The sequence below is a fragment of the Ranitomeya variabilis genome, chromosome 4 (genome assembly GCF_051348905.1).
Source record: "Ranitomeya variabilis isolate aRanVar5 chromosome 4, aRanVar5.hap1, whole genome shotgun sequence".
Taxonomy (NCBI): domain Eukaryota; kingdom Metazoa; phylum Chordata; class Amphibia; order Anura; family Dendrobatidae; genus Ranitomeya; species Ranitomeya variabilis.
The window spans coordinates 209,276,356-209,282,606 of NC_135235.1; the positions used below are offsets into that span (position 1 = coordinate 209,276,356).

The 6,251-nt window shown below is 46.7% G+C and overlaps 1 protein-coding gene across 1 annotated transcript in view; it reads left to right on the forward strand.

Moving 5' to 3' along the window:
• The window catches only part of SHANK1 (SH3 and multiple ankyrin repeat domains 1), a 537,634-nt gene that overhangs the window by 354,834 nt on the left and 176,549 nt on the right, over positions 1-6,251 (forward strand). The gene's annotated exons all lie outside the window — the stretch shown is intronic.

Genomic DNA, 6,251 nt, shown 5'->3' on the forward strand with positions numbered 1-6,251 from the left:
CTACCATCACCATTGTCCCGGGACCACTCTTCTTTAGCCCCATTGTCAATGATAGTGAAAGGAGTCTCATGCCCCCATCCCATTCCCAATAGGGACATCACAATGGACTGAACCCAAAATTCAGCATCAAACATTCATTGCCTTTTCTGTCCGAGGATGGACAGCGTGGCCCTATATGACCGGGATTGGTAACCATCCACATAGGGGATGGTTGGTCCATGGAGTGTGGGGACCAATGTCTTCCCCTCCCTTGGTCATTACCTTTCCAGTTGGAGACATTTCCAATCCCGCACTGTTATGCTCATTCTGCCCCATTTACTGTATCATCCTATAATACAATAGTTCTGATGTGCAGGTGACATTTTAAGCCCTGCGTCGGTGGCTAATGTACCGCAATCATCAATAATGCACCCGTCCTATATATATAAATGTTGGGCACCCAGGTTGAGAGCAATGCGAACGACAGGTAACTGTTGCATTGCCTAAAAGACTGCCTGTGCCAGTAATGGGCTGAGAAAGGGAGCAGCTTTTAATTACACCCTCCATCGCTCTTGCATGAAATCTATTGATGGCAGCAAACCATGGGTCCTGCTTCGCTTTACACTGAGAAGTAAAGCCTATTGTTAACCTCATCTGTTCCAAAATCCTGCAGCACGTTGGAGGGGAAGGTATTGTATCCCTCTGTGTGCTACATTGGTAACTGGGCAGGGTTTGGAGCCAAGAAACCCATTAAGGTGCCAGGGATAGAATGACACTGTCTACTTTGTACGATGCTTGTCCGTGTGGAAAATATACAGCCCTCTGCAATTGTTATCGGACGGTGCCGCACCTTCGGACGGTGTGATGAGGCGGCAGCTCGGTTTCATATTCGGGCACTTGTGATGCCATTCACTCAGGGAGCTTGGGATTCATTCCTAAAATAGTCTTATCATTATCTCATTATCTTGGGAGGAGGCTCACAGTTTATTACTCCTCCCTCCCTGTCGTTATTTGCCGGTTATACGTGATACCTGACCCTGGTTCTTCTCTTAGGGCCTCTTCTGTCCTGGTCAAGTGCCTTAGTCACTTGATAACATCAGATTGTTTTCATCTTTGTCTTTTCCTGACTATTGTAATTTGATTTCTGACTTCTCTGGTTTTGATTATCCTTATATGATCCTTCTTTGCCAGCGCATTCCACCGGCCAGCATCCTCTCCATGTCCACAACAAAAGGAGCCCTGTGTAAGGCCAAATGCCAGTGAATGCCAGTGATCCTATGGGACCTGATGGACAAAGTAGCTAGCTTAAGCCTGTCCGTGGAAGCCTATTATTAAAAGTTTTGTTTAGGTCACCTCATTGGTTGAGCAGATCTTATTCTTTGCTCTTGGCTGAGCGGATCTTCTTCTTTGCCTTTGGCTGAGCCGATCTTCTTCTTTGCCTTTGGCTGAGCGGATCTTCTCCTTTGCCTTTGGCTGAGCGGATCTTCTCCTTTGCTCTTGGCTGAGCAGATATTCTCCTTTGCTTTTGGCTGAGCGGATCTTCTTCTTTGCTTTTGGTTGAGCGGATTTCTTTGCTTTTAGTTGAGCGGATCTTCTTTGCTTTTAGTTGAGCGGATCTTCTTCTTTGCTCTTGGCTGAGCGGATCTTCTTCTTTGCCTTTGGCTGGGCGGATCTTCTCCTTTTCTCTTGGCTGAGCAGATATTTTCCTTTGCTTTTGGCTGAGCAGATCTTCTCCTTTGCTTGTGGCTGAGCGGATCTTCTCCTTTGCTTTTGGTTGAGCGGATCTTCTTTTTTGCTTTTGGTCGAGCGGATCTTCTCCTTTGCTTTTGGTTGAGCAGATCTTCTCCTTTGCTTTTCGTTGAGCGGACGTTCTCCTTTGCTTTTCGTTTAGCGGACGTTCTCCTTTGCTTTTGGTTGAGCGGATCTTCTCCTTTGCTTTTGGTTGAGCGGCACTTCTTTGCTTGTGGCTGAGCGGATCTTCTTCTTTGCTTTTGGTTGAGCAGATCTTCTCCTTTGCTTTTGGTTGAGTGGATCTTCTCCTTTGCTTTTGGTTGAGCGGATCTTCTCCTTTGCTTTTGGTCGAGCAGATCTTCTCCTTTGCTTTTGGTTGAGCAGATCTTCTCCTTTGCTTTGGTTGAGCGGATGTTCTCCTTTGCTTTTGGTCGAGCAGATCTTCTCCTTTGCTTTTAGTTGAGCGGATCTTCTCCTTTGCTTTTAGTTGAGCGGATCTTCTCCTTTGCTATGAGAATCTCACCTCCCATTTCTGTAATGGATAAGGGTAATAAAAACTTGTTCCTTTTGCCCAGGGGCATATCTATTGGGGTGCATATCTATAACATCAAATGCTGGTCCCGGTGCCTAAGGTTGGGCAAAAACCCTTCTGCCTCTTAAAAATAAACCAATATACATGGGTTATGGTAGATTGTGAGGCTTGTCATAGATCTTGTATCGGGGTCTCATACTTACCAACATTAAAGTTGCATAGGAACTTTTAAAGAGTAATTAAACGTTTTTCTTTTTTGATGATGATTATTATTATTATTATTATTATTATCATTTACCAACCAGGCTTTTCAAAGTTATACATTTTTGCAGAGCACTTCATTACCTAATTTTGCCTCTTTCTGTTTCCAAGCCCACCGACATATTCAGACAGAGAAAGTCCCGTACACACTCTTTGAATACAGTGTATGGATATTGCCGAGCAGCAGGTCAAAGCACCTTCTAAAGGAGCACTGAACATTTAAAGAGCACTGCAGCATAGTTTTTAGGGAGAAGCTTTTTTTTCAGAGCCAAAGCCATATGGCTTTAAAGCCAAAAGGGAAAACTGCACATGGCGTTGGGGATAAGTACCTGTCACGAAAAATGTATTAGAACTCATCTTTCCTGTAGACCAATTTTTTTTCTATTTTTGCACTTGTATTTATGCAAAATGAGATTTGCTGTTGTAGCACCTCCACCAGTAGCTGAAGGAGAGTACAAGATGACACTTGCACAAAACAATTTTCAGGAGTATTAACCCATTTTTTAGCACTGCACATTTGGAAGGGACAGAGTGTCTTTTGTATGGGGCCATGCACACGTCCGATATTTCTCTTGGACAGAGACTGTCCAAAAAAAAAAATTGCTGTATGCCCGACATTTGGATTGCAATTGGTCATGCAAGTCAATGAGTCAGTGGAAACTATTGAACTGCACTCAGATGGCATGTGAGTGCAGTCCAATTTCCGCGCACTGGCAGAATGGAGAAAACGGAGACATTTTTTTTTCTCGTCATCATCTCATCCGAGAAAATCGGATCACACTCTGATCGGCGTTTGATCAGAGTGTCATTTGCGTAATCGACCCGATTCTCTTAGATAAAAGGATCTACGGCCGTCTGCACCTGCCTTAAGTTCTGTTTAATATTGGCGATGTATCCATACAAATTGGATGCAGTATGGATGATCCAAATATGACTGCACAGTGACACTTCAGCTTGCATTAAGGCGAACCATTCCTAGAATTCTTCAGTGAAGGCAGCGTTGCAGGAGAAATGCGTCTACAATATGAAAACGCTTTTAATGTGAAAATGGCTCCCCTGATACATATCTAATCTCATTCAGTCTCTTTTCTGCACTCTTTACCTCTCGTCCTTACTCAACAGCACGAGTAATGCGCAGAATATTACCAGACGCCTCATCATCTCCATTCATAAGTCTGCAGGGCATTCTATTGTAGAGTAGTCAGAGATGAGGAGATAGCGGTGTGAGATGTGTGTACAGTGTGCGATATTATAGCCCCGTGCAGGCATTGCAGAATCTCAGCTGAGGGTGCGTGCAAGGATTTAGGATATCCTCCAAAAGGACAATGATATCGCTGAGATATGCTATCAGTGTTGGAATGGCGACGGTCAAACATATGTTACCCCACAAGGATGAAGTAGCTGTGGGGATATCAAAGTGTCCCTTTATATGGAGCCAAAATGGCATGGCACTTTTCTAGGACTACAGGCACTTCTGTCGATAATGCACGAGATGGACAATGGTTGGCTGAATTTCTTGGCACAAGGACAATTGTGATAAAGAAGAGGTCCTCAAAGCCATAGACTGGAACACAGAAGAAGGATTATATTCATGAAACGCTGGTGCAGCGCCCCAGAGTCCTGGTCGTTGCAGTACTGTGGCTCCGCCACTATGGGGAGCTATGGTGCGTCTGATGGCACTGAAGGAGTTCATCTGATCAGGTATCACAGACACCAATACATTTCACAGTCGGGCCTCCGAGGGGGGCTAAGGGTTCTATTCACTAGGCCACTCCCCACCATAGTGGGTAAACTGGGGGTCAGGCAGGAAGTTAGATCAGAAAGCTGACTGGGTTGGAACCAGGCAACACCTTGTGGCAGAGGGTGTTGTGGGGGAAGATACAGTAGGGTCTCTGTCAGGGGTGGGATCCTGACAGAGGCTTGGCAACTTGAACGAACGTAACGGGACCGTGCCTGCTCAGGATAGCGGCGGTGCCCAAGGAAGGATTAGAAGAGAGATAGATTGTGCTGAGTGAGAAACGAGATCAAGCAATAGGAGAATACCAGTAGGGGTCGTGCCGTAAGATCGAGGCAACACCCTACTGAGGCGCACTACCGGTGGCCGGAACGCCGAGGGAGTATTACAACATTCAGCTTCAAGCGATACTCTAAACAGCGGCAGGACAGTCAGTCTAAGGCGGGCTGTCTAACTTAAATCACCTATGCAGTCTTGGGGGGCAACTTGTGGAGAGGGGCGACTCTAGGGTCCCGGAAGAGCTCTGAGCCTACCCGTCAAACGGGTGCCGTCCCAACCAGAACATCAGGGAGGGACGGAGGATTAGCAGAACATCATCTAATCGAGTTGTGAGGGAACTTAAGAAACAGACACAACAGTTGTGGGGACTTTCTGTAAGCACAGCAGGGAAGGACCGCAACACATAGCGCTAGAAGGAAGGCACAGATTTCCACCTGCTAAGAGAACTCTGGAGGTGCCATTGGACCGGCCGGACTTGCGCAGCCTGGTTATCCAGATTCTGGACTGAGGACCCAGAGTTCTTCAGTAAAGAGGTAAAGAGACTGCAACCTGGTGTCCTCGTTATTTACTGCACCGCACCACTACAGCCTCACCACTACCATCATCCATCATATCTATCACTGTACGCCCATCGGCAGGGTCACGGACTGGGCCTAGCCACCGTGACAACCCCAGAGCAGAGACTCACAGGCCCGGTACCGGGTACCCCTCGGCCCTGCGGCAGTGGGGGCGCTACACTGGCGTTCCTGCATGCTTTCTCCCTCCCCAGCAGGGACACTGTCCGGCACTTCCTCCTTCACTTCCTTGTGCTGCCCATGTCCTGCGCTTGTCTCACAGATCCCCAGGCACTGTGCTTAGGGCACGAGTTCACTCCCGCCCTCTTAAATGGACAGCGCTCTTTCCTCAAGTGTCCCCTCCAATGGCTGGGAGACACTTTTTTATTTAAGGCACCTCTACCTGTTGGGAGGTGCCTGAGCAACGTGTTTAGTCAGTTAGTCGGCACGCTTGCTAGTTCTCAGGTCTCCTGTCTGTATGTACCTGCCAGTACCCACTAGTTCCCGCTAGTACCTGCCTGTACCTACCAGTGCCCACTTACAATTGTTCGTTCCTGCTTGTCCTACTTGTGTCTTCCAGTGTACCTGTCTACAACTGCTGTGCCAGTCTGTATACCAGCCGTACCTGCCTACACCTGCTTTGTCTTCCCATATTCCTGCCATGCCTGTCTGTACTTGTGAAGCCCATCCAGTTTTGGCCATTCCATCTTCCTGCCCCTTTGGGGGTCAGATGCCTTGTGTCCAAGGTCTGCCCTGAAGTAGCACCTGGCATCCATCGAGAGCTAAGTCTAACCCCAGCATCATAGGTTCTAGCGAAGATTCAGGAGTTTGCCTAGTCACACCCTTCCAGGCTCTCCTCGGGCCATGGCACAGTGGTTCCACTACCACGGACTTTACAGTTAACAGATATTATAAACAACTAATCCCACATCATTGCACGTGAGAAGAAGAAGCGATCCCAATCGTAGTTAAAACCAATGTTTATTAATAACTTTTAAAATTAACATAATATAAAAGCAAAAAATTACCGTAGGGGACACCACAATACAAGGCTATAAATATGTATACACTCAATAGTATATTATATGTACTGAATAGTCGCTAGACTGCATGAATACATATCCACGCCGATACAATAAATCAATACAAACAATAATACACACCAACAAGTGGTAATGCC